The sequence below is a fragment of the Eutrigla gurnardus genome (assembly GCF_963514095.1).
Source record: "Eutrigla gurnardus genome assembly, chromosome: 16".
NCBI lineage: Eukaryota > Metazoa > Chordata > Actinopteri > Perciformes > Triglidae > Eutrigla > Eutrigla gurnardus.
In genome coordinates, this window is record NC_139927.1 from 14,332,347 (window position 1) to 14,346,725 (window position 14,379).

General features: G+C 39.9%; 1 protein-coding gene and 1 long non-coding RNA gene across 2 annotated transcripts in view; both read left to right on the forward strand.

Annotated features, from left to right (window-relative positions):
• The window catches only part of LOC311027277 (exostosin-1), a 225,184-nt gene that overhangs the window by 31,006 nt on the left and 179,799 nt on the right, over positions 1-14,379 (forward strand). The gene's annotated exons all lie outside the window — the stretch shown is intronic.
• Positions 2,086-3,217, forward strand: LOC311026833. The gene is made up of 4 exons (XR_014598529.1): positions 2,086-2,205; positions 2,365-2,462; positions 2,892-2,919; positions 3,015-3,217. It is a non-coding gene; the product is annotated as an uncharacterized lncRNA (long non-coding RNA).

Sequence of the window (14,379 nt, forward strand, 5' to 3'; positions counted from 1 at the left end):
ATGAAAGCCTTTAGTCCGTTGTGAGGAACAAAACCATTTAAACGCATGCACACACCAGAAAGAGCAACTTAAGCTACAGGGCCTCACTCCTTCAAGTTTGATGAGAGTGCGATGGTGTATGACTACGCTGTTGGAACTTAGGTGTGGCCACACTCTTTGAAGTGTACTGCACAGAGAGTCCTCAGCGTTTCTCGTTCACTTGCGAGGCGGTGTGCGTCAAACTGTTCATCAGCATCAACGTGTCGATGGCTGATAAATGTTTCGCCACAGTGACTTGACATCTGATAAGATCTGCACACTTTCATCATCCAGCTCGGTTGCTATGTTACATCTTCCTAAGCATAATGGTGAGGGTGTTGACCATTTCCCTTCACTGCTATTCTCAAAAACCTTAGTCACACTGGTTTCACAACATTTCGCTGATTTAAAAAAAAAAGAAAAAAGCTGCATTTCTTCTTTTTCTAGAAACATCTACTCAACTGACTCCCATTGCCGAAAAATGCTCAACTGAAAGGTTCAGGGCATTGGCTGCAGTAAAGTTTGACTTGACATATTTAACCCTATGTGCACCGAAGGTCAATATTTGGGAAAGGTGAAATGCAAATATTCAGTTTTCCTTCTCCTCAATACAAAGTCAAGAATTGACGATAAACACATTATGTGACTTATATAAAGTTGGAGTAATTACTGAAGGGGATGTGGAGAGCTGTGCCAACTGGATCGGCCGATGATATTTCCAGTATTTGGTGATCAGTCGCAAAAATCTGGATTGGAGCACTCTTAGTTACCAAGTGTTCCAAAGTTAAAAGTCATTCAACTTGCTGCCGAAGAATGTTGTTTTTCATTCAAATATATCGTAATGCAGCTACTTTAACTTAACTAAACTAATTTATGTGTTTGTGCTGAAGCATCATATTAACATCAGATAAACTGTGGAATATATTTCATTCAAAAGTATAAGAATGAGAGTCACCTTTTCCATTAAAATCACTTCAGGAAGGGATCTTTTACTCACCAATATGGACCGGAAGAACAATTATGGGAACAACCTATTTCAGTGTCCATACAGTAAACCTGACTATTGTTTTATGACATGAAAATTCGCAACCCTACCCATTAATGCTGAAGACTTGTAATAGTCAAATGACTTAATTGCAGAAATAGCAATGTATTAAGAAAAAAAAGTGAAATTGGCCTTTTGAAACATTTTGTTTGAGGACATTGTCTCCTCATGGAGGATCTTTAGTCTAATCACTATCTCCTTGAATTTGTAGTAGTGGGATTAGCCTCTGAGATAGATCAATAATTTGTCGTGCACCTGGAGAACTTGATTCAGCAAAAATACAATGAACAATACAAGGTTCTTAAATTCAAAACTGAGACTGAGAAAATGGATGAGCCTTTGCCCTTCTAAAAGAGGTTCACATTCCCCTGCCGATCTCACACTGCTCACTTTGCTCTCTTCTTCACCTTACGTGAATGAAAACAAAGCGTTAGGCTTGGGACGGTTTAAGCATTTTCAAACATTTCAAATTTGGTGCCTTCTTGACCGAGAAAAGGCCGACAGTGACTTATTGGCTTATGTGGATGAAAGACATCCACATAATGCATGTGCCCTGTCATGTGGCCTTAGTGCCCCTCTCCTCCCAAAAATGAAAGTGAAGACAAAATGGTCTTTCCCCTAAAATGATGACATTCCAACCCTGGTGAAGACCCCATGGTATGTAGGACCCTACCCTATCTGAGGACCCCACAGTACGTCAGGACCTGACCCTATGCAAGGACCCCACAGTATGTAAGGACCCCACAGTATGTAAGGACCCCACGGTACGTAATGACCCACAGTATGTAAGGACCCCACAGTATGTAAGGACCCCACGGTATGTAAGGACCCCACGGTTTGTAAGGACCCCACGGTATGTAAGGACCCCATCCTGAAGTTTTTGAAAGGAAAATAAACTTGCCGTTAGAGTGGGATGTTTCAAAACAAATATGTCAAATCATTTACTGTGTTGAAATTGTGTTATCATCGTGTTGGAGAGTTTTACATTGCAAAATACCATGACACGAACAATGTTGCAATGACCACAAGTCCATTCTTGCCTATAAATAGACACAACTCCTTTACATTACAGAGATCCACATCACCGGTACATCTGACTTTGCTTACTCTCCATTGATTTGTTGGCTCAGACTCTCAATCAGGTAAAAAAACCCTTTTTGTTCCCACTTCATTTCAAGTCTTTGGGATTTGTGATGAGCAAAACACTGAATATAAATACTTGATCCCTGGTATACTGCTGGATGGATTCATGTATTTAAAAGAGACAATCAAGAGATGAAACGAAATGTTTTGGTTTTCAGGATGAAGTGTGCTATGATCTTTCTGGTGTTGACAATGGTCGTACTCATGGCTGAGAGCGCTCCACGGCGTCTCCTCACGAGTGACCCTCGACTGTCAGGTACATTTGTTTGATTTAGAAATGATTCTTTGATAAAATACTCAGAAAAGGAAATGTGATTCGCTTATGATTCATTGTAGATAAGAATCCTGATTATTTTGTGAATTCATTTGTCTTCTCCCACCCATAGAAAGTTTTTTTTATAATACACGGTTCATATTGTGAAGGCCATTGTTTTGTATGCGCTCATGAACTTTCTGTGAATTGAGAATTTGATGTTTTTTTTTTATTTAATAATGTATTGAATATTAAAGAAGAATGCTACATAGATTTGCCAGTGTAATATTGTGTTGACGTAATGTCATTTTTATCTTGGACATAATTAAAACAATAAAGACACAAAAGACTATCACCAAGTACAGATTAGTTTAAATATGAAATGTTTTGTAATACAATAATAATAATAATATTTTTGTTATTTCTGTCAAGGTTTAGGTTGGGGAGATCCTCTTCCAGGGTGAGTACTTGGGACTAGTGATTGCTGTTAATGTCAAACAAATTGAGCTACAAATCAACTAAGAAATCTGTATCTTCATTCCTTTCTCCATCCAGGTATCCTCACGACTACAGACCCGATGTTTTTCCTCCTCCATTTGTTAATTATCAGTGATGCTGAATGATGAAATGTCCTGAATGGTCCTGATGAATAAAACTGCAATTTATTTCACTGATTTTTGGTCGCATGTGGGCCCTAAAAGGTCACTCTCTGGAGCCTTGGCTTCCTCAAAGAAAGTATGTAAGGACCCCAAATTATATGAGTTATTGAAGGAAAATTAACTTTCCATTACAGTGGGATATTTAAAAACAGATGAAAATAAATCAGATTATTGAGTTGCTATGAGCATGAGTACATTCTTGCCTATGACTTTGCTTACTCTTCGTTGATTTGTTGGCTCAAACTAAAAATACATAAATATATATATATATATGTGCTATGATCTTTCTGGTGTGTCATGCCTGAACCCAGAAAGAGTGAATCTTCACGTTTTTAATTTTTCTTCAGTATCAAAGTTAACCGTGATGGTTGTCTCTACAACTATGGGTGCATTAGGAACTGCTAATGCTAATTCTGCATACTTTTTGTTGGTGCCAAACCAACAGTGTGTACTGTAGTTTATGGTACTGTCGACGGGCACGCCTTGTTTCCAAACCAAAACAATGAGCTAGGACATGTAGCTGAGAGATGCTGAAATACTCCATCCAATAAGTAGCTCTACAAGCCATTTCCGATGTGATGTTAATAACTGAGCTTCTGCATGTGTGTGTGAACCAACCAGCTTAGGCTTCAGGGAAAGGATTCCGGGCATGCTGAGGTATCAAAGATAGGATCTCTCTCTGTCACCCGAAAACACCCTAAAGGGCATGAACCAGCCATGAAAATGACACCTGAATCACACACACACACACGCACACACACACGCACACACACACACCACTTCCTAATAGGTAAGAAGCACGCAGCTTAAATTCAGCGCCGCGCCTGCCTCAAGGTTTACTTTCCATCACGGACAATTTAACAGCAATTTGAACATTCCTGTGATTAATAACAGCAACCGGGTGTGTGTGTGTGTGTGTGTGTGTGTGTGTGTGTGTGTGTGTGTGTGTGTGTGTGTGTGTGTGTGTGTGTGTGTGTGTGTGTGTGTGTGTGTGTGTGTGTGTGGAAAAACTAGAGTCAAGGATTTTGCTCATGAAAAATTACCACTTCATAGGACTACAAAAACTGTACTTAGCGAGGTATACTGTATTTGAGTTATTTTTGTCGCTGTGATACTGAAAACATAAAGAAGGAAGATAATTCTCAGCTTGCAGAACGGCTGCATCATCACAACAGTGTTGTACAGGGAATAAAAGTAAAGGGAAAGGGAATTACAGGCATATGCTAACCTGACTAGCGCAGCCACTTTTACCCGCCTTCGCACTCCTCGCTAATTACTAACTTTGTCTTTGTCTGCATTGTGCTTCACATTCTGCTTCTCGGGGCTGTGGAAAGGCAGTCTGAATGTATGTAAGAAGGTTTTGTGTGTGTGTGTGTGTGGGGGGGGGGGTGCTGACTAAGATGTTCATGAATCAGTTAGAAGTTGTATTAGCGAAACGTTCCTGTCTAATCCGTCACGACACCAGAAGACAGGAAACGGTGGTAAAATGTCTCCAACATCCTCCTACCGACTGTAATGGAGTGTAATTCCACAAAAGATAGAGGACTCTCTAGTAAATAGGTTTAACACTCACAGTGGCAGAGGAATATTAACTGTCCTTTAATGGAAACCCCGCTCTGTAAGTTACTGTTTAAATTGATGATTTCAGCAAGTGCAAACTGCAGCAAAGGTGCAGTTGTGTGTGTTCCAGCCCTTCTGACAGCAGCAGTTTTTTTTAGCTTGAAGCTAAAGTCTGTTTTTTTCCCCTTTTCTTGCCATCTGAGCTGCTTGCCTCTGTAGACAACATTAGTTTATGATCCAGCGGTTCTTAATGGTTCACCCAGGTGGGCTATTTATATCCCCAATACTCTAACAGCACAGCTGTTGGGTTTGATTGGTTTATAACTTTTTTTTTTTTTTTTTTGGTTAGTCGTTGCCAACAATAAAATGCAAAATAACCCATGGAAATCACATGCTATTGTTGTTGTTGTTGTTGTTTATGAGTCCATCCATCCATCCATCTATCTATCATCACTGGATTTGTGGAACTTTGACCTGAGCAAGGCTGTAGATGAAAAGTCAAAGGATTCATCCTCAGGAGAACATGAATGTCTGTACCAATGTTCATGTCAATCCATCCAATAGTTAACCCAATGTTTTTCTGAAAACCAATGTCAACCTCATGGTGGTCCATGAATGTCTGTACACATTTTTTTTTGTTACGTAATGTTGGGATACTTCACCTTAGTCAAAACTTGTACCTGTTAGTTGAAAAGTCAGGATCACCCAAGTCAGTAGGATTTATCCTCTGGGGACCATGACTGTTGAGTCCAAATTTTCCTGGCAATCCATTCACTGGTGAGACGCTTCAGCCTGGACCAATGTGACCTACTGAAAGACATTTCTGTCCCTAAAAAATCAACAGCTTTTACCAGGAAGTACTTTCTTCTGTTTGAAATAGTTCCAAAAACAGACTGAATGAAGCCCCTCAAGTATTCTTGGTACGAGTGCACTCTTACAAGCTGCCCCAAAAGCAACAAAAGTCTTACAACTTAACGATTTAAGTCAATCAATTGACAGCAGATCCTGGTGTGCCAACTTTTCCTTCCTGTAGCACTTTACAATGATGTTATAGATTGAGAACTGCCAAGGCCTCTCAGAGCTTAATATAGATAATGATAACGGCTATTCTGCTGTAGCTGTTTGGATCAAATCTTTTTTTTAAATGGCAACAGAAACAAACTAAATATTGAAAAAGAATAAAACTGTGAGCAGTGAAGCTGAGGTTGAAAGGTGAGGATAGACGACGAGACGGCTCTGTCTGTCTGTCTTCCTCTCACCATCTAACACCCCCTCCTCCGTCTTATTTTAGCCTCCCTCTCTCCCGCAGGCTCTCCGTGTCTGACTTCAGCGCTCGCTTTCCCCCCTCGTCTTTTCCCCGCGATGCCGACAGTCTCTGAAGTTCATTTATTCTGGATCCTTCTCTTCTCCTCTCTCTCCGTTTGACTCGGCTGTCTCTAGTCAGATAGCTAACAGGCTTTCTAAGAGTTGCCTGAAAGCGAAGGTACCACTTTTATGTCCTGAGAGGGAGAAAAGATACAGAGATGAGAAGACAGACAAAAAGGAGAAAGCGATGCCTTGCGGGAGTTTCCTCACATCGCTCGGCAACAGAGTGTCAGGAATATCTGGCGAGAGCGGCGTCTCGCAAGAGCCGAGCTGAAATGAAATGCAGGTATGTGTGCACTTAGAGTGCATACAGTACTAAGCATTGGCTTGTTTGTGGCTTTGGAAGCACATCCTCGCACTTAAGTTCTCAATTTAATTTATAGCTATAATTTGCCAAGAGAAACGCATAAAAAAATGGTTATACTTTCAAAATAAAAGCCAAGTGTTCTGCGAGAAAAGGCCGACCTTGAGTGTCTTCATTCGCCGCCCTTGCCATCTCCTCTTACCTGTTGACATCACATCCCGTCTCCTGTATCGCATTTCTTAATTCAGGACTATTGTGGGATTGATGTTTTAAAAGCCAGGGCAGCTAATTGTTTTGCATATATTCATTTTCAGTGATGGAGCACAAGGGTTTGTATTTCCTGCTTGATTTTGTGTAGGGCCCTAATGGACTTGGTGTGTGTGTGTGTGTGCGTCTGTGTGTGTAAATCTATACGCAGCTGATTTAGAAATGCCTCCGGTAGCTAATACAGAAGCTAATGGCTGAAATAATGATTGTTGCAAATGGAAGTGCCGAAGCCTGTTCTTGTGTTAGGAGCGGAGGACGGGTGGTGCTGGTGCTGCTGCCGTCTGAGACGCTGCAGTACATGAGTCATTCATTACGGCTTGATTAATGTTTGATCTGCGAGTAAACTTGCGTTACAGCTTCATTTAAAGGCCACACTGTGAGCTCATAATGCACAAAGAGGAGTTTCTTCACAACGGCTATAAATGGACTTCGCCAACAGTTCTCTCCTCTCCTTCAGTTGGGAGTGAGCAGATCAATATCTAAAGTATCAGTATTACTGATATTAAACCCTTTTTTGAGTACTATTGCAGTGGCAATTCAAAATGGTTGCATGTATACAATATGTATGTACTAGACAGCTTTTTCAAGTCTATCTTGAAGATATTTAGGATTATCACCATAATGGAAATCCACCCCGATCAACATATTGAGAGTTTTTTTTCTCAATCCTGGATAAAATCCCATCCAAGAATCTACGGGTATCTAGGAATGCAGTATATCATCTACTCGGTGCTGGCCATGTCTGAGTTGTGTATATCAAGGTGAGCCTGTTGCCATAGAGAAAGGCAGAGCAATAACGGCAACAAACAAAAGCAGGAAATGAAAAATAAAAGACAAAAGCTGTCGAAACTGTTTCATCTGATGTCACAGCACAAAATGAAATGGCACAGAGCTGCCTAATTGACTGTTAGTCATGGTTTATGGTCGTTAGTTTGTTCTGTCAAGTTCATGAATGCATGAAAAAATGTAATTTATTTTGTTGCCTCACTAGGAATCCATTGTTTGAGATTGCTTATAGTATATTACACACTTTTTCTAAAAGGCAAAGCCATTAAAATATGAAAACAAAAAATATATTTTGAATTAAATAAATGTTGACATTCTTTTAGAACACTTAAAGGGACGACTAAATGTGTTTTTGGTTGGACTTAAACTTTTATCCTTTATGCTTGTTAAGTACTTTATGGTGTGTGATAATGGGAATGACATTTTCTTTTTTTAAAGAAAGTTGTTTTTCAAAAGAGTTAATAAAGCCACTTCTGTGTTCAGTGTTTTGGGTTTTATGGAAGGGTTGGCTCCCAGCTGATTGTTTCAAATCGCTGAGAGGTTTATTCAGCTGTGGTATTGTACTGTATGTCGACTCCACCATGACAAATACGATGCCCTCATTCTTTCAATATTCCAATCCCTTTTTTTGCCATTTGAATTCGACACAAAGAACGAGACACAACCGAAAGGAGAAATTTAGACGAGGGAGAATTTAAAAAAAAGAAGAAAAAAAAAGCAGCCAGATTAGAGACGAGTGTCCCAGCCAGGGGCGGAACAGAGTGGGGTGATACAGGCCCTCCCTTAAATCGGATTGACCCCCCCTTACTATTATCATGATGGATTAGGGAATGGGTCAACTGGACCGGACACCATGAAGCGTTGAAAAGTAGGAAGCTGTTGCAACTTAATCAAATGACCACAAAGAGACATAAAATAACCACAAGAGATGTAAAACAACCACAAAGCGAGGTAAAAGTACCACAAATTGATGTGGTAGAGATGCTGGAAAAACTACAAGAAACACGAAAGACACAAAGAGAGGGAGAAGAACTACAAAGAGATTAAACATTTCCACAAAGAGATGCATTTTACACGTCTGGGTCCATTGTGTCATAATCCGTCCATGGCTATCACCTATTTGGATTTACAAGATATAACAGTATACCTATTAATATTGTTTCATATAAAATATTTGTAGATGTTAACTTTCAATTTGCTTCTTCTACTGAATGAACAATGTTATTATTAATAATGTACAGTCCTATTATTGCCAAAACCCAGCAACCTTACATAACCTTAGATATTATTGGTTGATATTGGTTGGTACAAGCTGATGATTCCAAGAACATTAGATTTTGAAGTGAAAATTCACTGAGGTTTTTGTCATTTTCTCAGCATATACTGTTAAAGAGGTGCACACTGTGACCGGTTAGCTGCTCTAAAAGAGGGTTAAAAAGGCACTTTTGGCCGGCATCCACGGCCTGCATCGACCCGCCGCATGCAATCGACCCTCAGCCACAGTAATGGAAATGGCAGTGTGTCTGGGTGTGGGTTGATGTGTGTGGGTGGAATGGTGGTGGCAGAAATTAGTCACCTTTGCTGCTGAGAGCTTTAAAAAAAAAAAAAGGAAAGAAAAAAAAAACAGCCACCAGCTAATGGCAATTAATGCAGCGGTACTGTAGTCTGAGTTTGTGCTCGCAGCCTGTTTAGTCTATCAAATGTTTTGCTCTCCCCCTCTGCTGAGGCCATTTGTATTTGTGACAGAAGGAGGCTGATAGTGTTATTGTAAGAGCAGCAGAGAGATGACTGAAAGCAGAAAATAAGACATGAAAAGCAAGGAAAATGGCTAAATGGGTGTAAAAATGCTGTAATTCAGCTGGTAGCACCTTAAGCTTTTCTATTAAAAAGTGTCAAACTTCTAGAACAACAATAAGAGCTCAGGCATATGACCGGTCCAACTCTTATTTGAAGGCGAAAAAAGGAAGTCGTACTTGTGACTGATTTCCATTAGTTCGCACAGTGTGTTCTTCGTTATTTTGCTCTCATGTCGCTTTGCGTTTCACCGATCCTTTCAGTCTGCTTGAAAAGGAAGCGGGAGCTACAAAGATGGGGGGTAAAGAAAGGTCTCGGCTCTTGTACCTTGTCATCTCCGCTGCAGTGCCATAATGAGAGAGAACATGACACGACGAGAGAGGCATGTCACGAATATTACGCCGTCACACAGAGAAATCCCTTCCCGGGCTGCAGAGAAGGATTTGGGCACGGAGACGAGATCTAGTCTGTGGCGGGGGGGGCCACGCTTGGTGATCCAAATGAAACGTCATTGACATCGCACACTAGCTTAGTCATATCGTACACTGTGGCTTGAAGAAGTAGCTCGATATGTTGGGAAACATTCTGATATGTAAAATTAAAGTGGCATCAATCTTAAGGATTGCTGTAACTTTAAGTAATCTTCATGATCCAGATTGTTTCATCGTGTTGAAGGATTAATTTTGAATGAGAAAAACACAATGGCCGCTTTAAACTACTAAGAACTACTAAATCTAATGGTTGACGACAACAACCAATAACTGAATAAAATACTTCAGCAGTCACCTCATCACTGGAGGCTAGCAAAATTGGTAACAGATGTTTTAAATCACTTAAAACCTGTCAAAAAAAGTTTATTATTTTTATCAAATGTATCAATTCCAGTAGATCTTATCTGTTTCTGAAGCATTTCTTTTATTTTGTAAAAATAGTGGCGTTTCACTGATTTCCATTTATTTGCTTTATTAAAGCATGGAACTGACTTCTATTAATCTTTTCCCATTTCATTATCAGCATCGTTATGTTGTCAGTTTGACATAGAATAATAACAACAAGAGTTTCTTCTTCTACTGCCGTACTGTAAGCTCTATCCATACATTAGCAGATTGATTCAGTTTCATGTTCCCGATGTGGAATCCTCAATGGGGGAACGCACAGTTCGTAAACTGGGATTGAACAGCCCAAAGGAAAGTAAAGTATCCCCCTGGCAGATGTCTTCAGAGCCGGCCCTCAAGGGCCATTACGTCCAATTAGACGAGTGACAACACTGGACCAATGGATAGCGGACCAGATGGGCCCCATTTAGCCTAATGAATACCTGCACCGTGTCCGAGCCTGCAGTCCGATCTTGGGGGCACAAAACTAATTGCTGGATGTTGATTTTCGTTGTCTAGAGTGAGTTAACAGGAAATCGAACTGACAAGGTGGCAGTTTGTTAAGAAACATCAATAGTGATCTGGTTTGCATGGTAACTAATGAGGGGAGACTTCAGGCTCTTTGTTACTGGACAAGTGGCGGCTGACAGGAAGACATATTAACCTACAGCTCCAGCAACACGGATGGATCAGAACAGAATAGAATGCAGTTTCTTTTCTGAGTGAAATTGAAACAACAACCGTTCAACCACCACTTTATCACACCACAGTTAAACACAGACGCACAAGGTTTGAATTTTTTTATAGACTTCTTCATAAAAAAATTCAGAGACAAGACATCTTCTTATCGGTTGCTTCTTTTTCAATAATCTCACCAATAATATTGAGCATCAAGGGACTCTTTAATGTTAACTTCTATAACTTTATTATTATCCCAAAGGGAAATTTGGTATACAGGCAGTTATTAAACACATAAGTCAAAAGAAAACACCGGTTGGATCGAGCAACAGCATTCTATAGTTAACCTCTATAACTATATTATAATGTATATCTGTTAATAACCGCATTAGCGTTCTGAACCATTTACTAAATGTTCATATACTGCTTATAGATGTGAAATGGGGGCACTCAAAGTAAAGTGTCAGCGAAGAAGGAAGTGATTTGGTGCAAAAGATAAAGAAGCAGCACAAAAATATTCATCATCTTGTCAGGGTGCTCGGCCCTGTATGTTCCCATCATCCCTAACATTGTGATACCTCCATGTCGGTGAACAATGTCCCAGTTTATTTTATTCTGGATAAGTTAAGGAATAAAGCACTAACTCTTCAAACAGCAGTTGTTCGCTTTCAGACCGAATCCTTTTTAACAGGGAAGAATGTTCAGTGTCGCATGTTTTTATTTATTTATTTTTCTTCCTGCATCTTTGCTGTCAAATTTTCAGTTTTAAACCTGACACATCAGAAACACTATTATAAAAAGACGATGGAACCAGGCATTTAGATTTGCACACCGGCCAATGTGCCAATCAAAATCACTCCAGCAATCTGCTCCTCTTCGTAACCGTGACGACTGAAGCTTCCGAAGGCCGAACAGCAGCTGCATATTAGTGCCACTGTTTAAAATAGAGTTTTAGCTTTCACAATAGCTCATTGTTTAGTTGTCCTTCAATCCTTCACAGATTACACTGCATGAGAAGCATTGATCAATTAACAGCAGGGAAGGGATTGGGGGAATTCATCACTAATGTTGTTTATCTAAACGTGATCAGAAATCTAACCTTCAGAAAATGTATTTTTAAAATCAATTCAGCATCGTCTTCTTTCAGCAACTATCATCATCTGTGAACCAACTCCTTTTTTATCATTGGCAGTATCAATTTACGTAATCCCAACAGAACAACAAGAAGAGGTTAGGTTACTTTTTAATATACTGACATCTTTTAAATTCCAATGTCAACATGAATTTCACACGTGCAATGTGTCATTTCCTGAATTAAAAAAGAAAAATAATCATGCTGTGTCCTAAATCAATATGATTCAAAGCAGGCTTTAATACATGTATTGTAGGGCTGTAACGATACACCAAACTCACGATTCGGTTTGTATCACGATTTTTGACCCACGGTTCAATACAAACCTCAATTTTTTTGTTAGTGGGGGGGGGGGGGGGTGATGAGAAGAGAGATTTTTTTTTTAAATTAAACATTTTATTTATGTAACATTTCAATAACTTGGAACACTAGAAGAATAGAACAGTTGAAAACCTTTCTAAAGATTAAGAACAATATTATCGTCTCAAGTATGGTTATAAATATAAAATATAACATACAAATAAAATACTATAAAAATAGAACATTTTAAAATCTTTATAAACTGGACAGATTTGAACACTTAAGATTAAGAACAGTATTATGGTCTCAAGTAAGGTCTCAATAACATGAGCAAAAAAACTTGCAATTGCCCGTGTAATCTTTTGAGCCCTGATTGACAGGTGCTCTCCTTCAAACAATCACGCGTACAGTTCATGGCTGCACCTGATTGGACGATCGCTTTCACTGCTGTCCTGTCTGCTCCGGAGTTCACGCAGACCAACATGGCGGCTCGTTTGGAAACTTTCTCTTATTTTACGAAAATAGTTCACCGAAAGGTGTTTCTGAAAACATTTTAAGCGAGAAATAAGCTATGCAGTTGCTGAATCTGTCTTTATTTTAGATCGACAACATTCAGTTTAGAAGATATTCGCGAGCGTTCGCGAGCGTTCCCGAGGCGGCGAGTCGAGCCCAGCGCCTCTGATTAGCATAAAGTAGATTTACTTCAACTTTATGCAAATGAGGAGCGGCCAACTCACGCGCCGTCTCTCGACATTTGCCGCGACGCTACCAGAATGCATTGCACGGCTTTTCACATAGACAATGAATGGGACGGGGGGAAACACCGCTGCCTGTGGACACGTACCTTGATAGCTGGAAGTTGTGTCGTGATTCTGCCTTCTCACACCGCGAGACAGGTTCGTGGATCGTGTCGCGATTTCAGTTTCGATACGTGTGTCATTACAGCCCTAGTGTATTGTCTTCACACACTATAAATCTACTCAAAGGAGGCAGAAAGTGAGTGTGCTGTAGTTGCAAACTATTCTCCTACAATGCAATGCACAAGGAAAACGGAGGAGCAGCTTATAGCCGAACTAACGTTTAAATAAATGAAGGGTTGTCGTGAAAGGTTCCAAAACAATCTTCAACAAAAGCATTATTTATTAGTCAAATACAAATGTCGTGTCATTTCCTGTTAGTGTAAGATGGTACAAGAAGGTACAATCTGCTAAAACAGTGTAGTATGTTGCACACACTCGTATTAGTATGTAGCCAGTCAACCCAAAACTCTGGAACTAAAACAATAGCTGTCCATTAAAAGTGTGGCACGGCACAGAAATCGGTGGCTGTGACGACGCGTATCCTGAGGGTTCCTGACGCCGAGACTAGGACCGGCTGTCCCACCTTGTCCTCCCGAGCTTTGCTTCGGGATCGGATCGGACAGGCGTGCACGGGCATAGTGGGGAACACTGTCTAATGTTGGGGCGATGTAACTGACAGCAGCACAGCACAGAGTGTATCCAGAAATCCCTGGACGCAGCCGAGAGCACTTAGCCCCTGTTTTATTTACACAGCCAGTCGTCATGCCGTAATATTAACCAGCCTTCATGTTGAATTAGTGACACGGGATCGGGGCTGTGCTGGGTCACCTCCCACATGTCCATGCTATAGTTTCATATCCACTTTATATCATGGCGACGGAGAATATTTGCTCATATTTGGCTGGGAGGTTAAAAGTGGATAGCAGGTCTCCACTGCATTTATAATACTGATTCTGAATCAGTGCATAAGATTTACTTCATATAATACAATATGAGAGATAACACACATAATATAAATGTTCACTACACAGAATATTATTTATATACAAAGTAAATGGACCGATGGACTGATCTACAAAACAGATTGATCTATAATGATCTTTAATTTTTGCCTTTATTTTCTTTTAATCCTTCTATTTTTTTTTTCACTTTATTGTATGACATTTTTATAATGTGAAGCACTTTGAGACTGCCTTGTGTATGAAATGTGCTATACAAATAAAGTTGCCTTGCCTTGCCTATAAAATTTGCATACACTTTAAATGACACAAAATAATGAACTCATATAAATGAATTGTCTTAAAATAAGTACTGCATGCAGAGGTAGAAAACCCACTGGGCCTCCACCTAAATAATGTTAAAATTAAGATGAATATACAGAAGAGTAATATTGATGGGAA